The 878-nt window shown below is 32.5% G+C and overlaps 1 protein-coding gene across 1 annotated transcript in view; it reads right to left on the bottom strand.

Moving 5' to 3' along the window:
• Positions 1-878, bottom strand: part of LRFN5 (leucine rich repeat and fibronectin type III domain containing 5) — a 334,780-nt gene that overhangs the window by 51,975 nt on the left and 281,927 nt on the right. The gene's annotated exons all lie outside the window — the stretch shown is intronic.

Here is an 878-nt window from a genome sequence, read left to right on the forward strand (position 1 = left end):
GTGTTTTTCCCCTTTTGTTTTTTTACTTCAAAATAAGATATGTGCAGTGTGCATAGGAATTTGTTCATAGTTTTTTTTTTAACTATAGTCCGGCCCTCCAACGGGTTTGAGGCACAGTGAACTGGCCCCCTGTTTAAAAAGTTTCAGGACCCCTGGAGATCATTCACCATGATTGGAACCATCACAAGAATTATCTATTTGCTATATATTCTATAAGTAAAATCAGGAAAGAGAGATGTTACCTACCATCACATAATTCATATACCTCTCCTGACAAATGCTACTGAGATCTGACCTCCCACTGCTGATAAATGACTATATCAGTGCAAAAATATCAATCTCAGCTGCATACATGTATGGAGGGCGACTCCCCTGCAACACAAAATTAGGCATGTGGTGAAACCAGGTTATCAACATACTGAGAAAAGACAATAATGCTATAATATATTTTCTTATATACTTCTAAAAAAAAAAAAAGAAAAAGTTGAATTATTGAATAATTATTGAGCATTTTCTTCATCAAAAAAGAACTGTCTTCAACTGTTATTCTAAGTTTGGAATAAAAGAATGAGAAAGAACAGTCCTGCCAACCTAAACTATTTTTGTTCTTGGATCATAATTTCATGTACATCAGATTCTTAAATGCAAAAACTGATCATCTACTTCCAAATATATTTGTCTCACCATTCTAATTGCTCAAACTCTTCTCATTTTGCCTTTTTTCTTACAGATATGTTTATGTTCAGGTTCTTCACAATCTATACCTAATATATTTTATGAATTATATATACTTTAGGTTAACCAAATCAGTCTTTTTTTATCATTTTATTAGGGGCTCATACAACTCTTATCACAATCCATACATACATCAATTGTGT

This window comes from Echinops telfairi, unplaced genomic scaffold (assembly GCF_000313985.2).
Source record: "Echinops telfairi isolate 266 unplaced genomic scaffold, ASM31398v2 ScPeMD7_18;HRSCAF=68, whole genome shotgun sequence".
In the NCBI taxonomy this organism is placed as follows: Eukaryota; Metazoa; Chordata; class Mammalia; order Afrosoricida; family Tenrecidae; genus Echinops; species Echinops telfairi.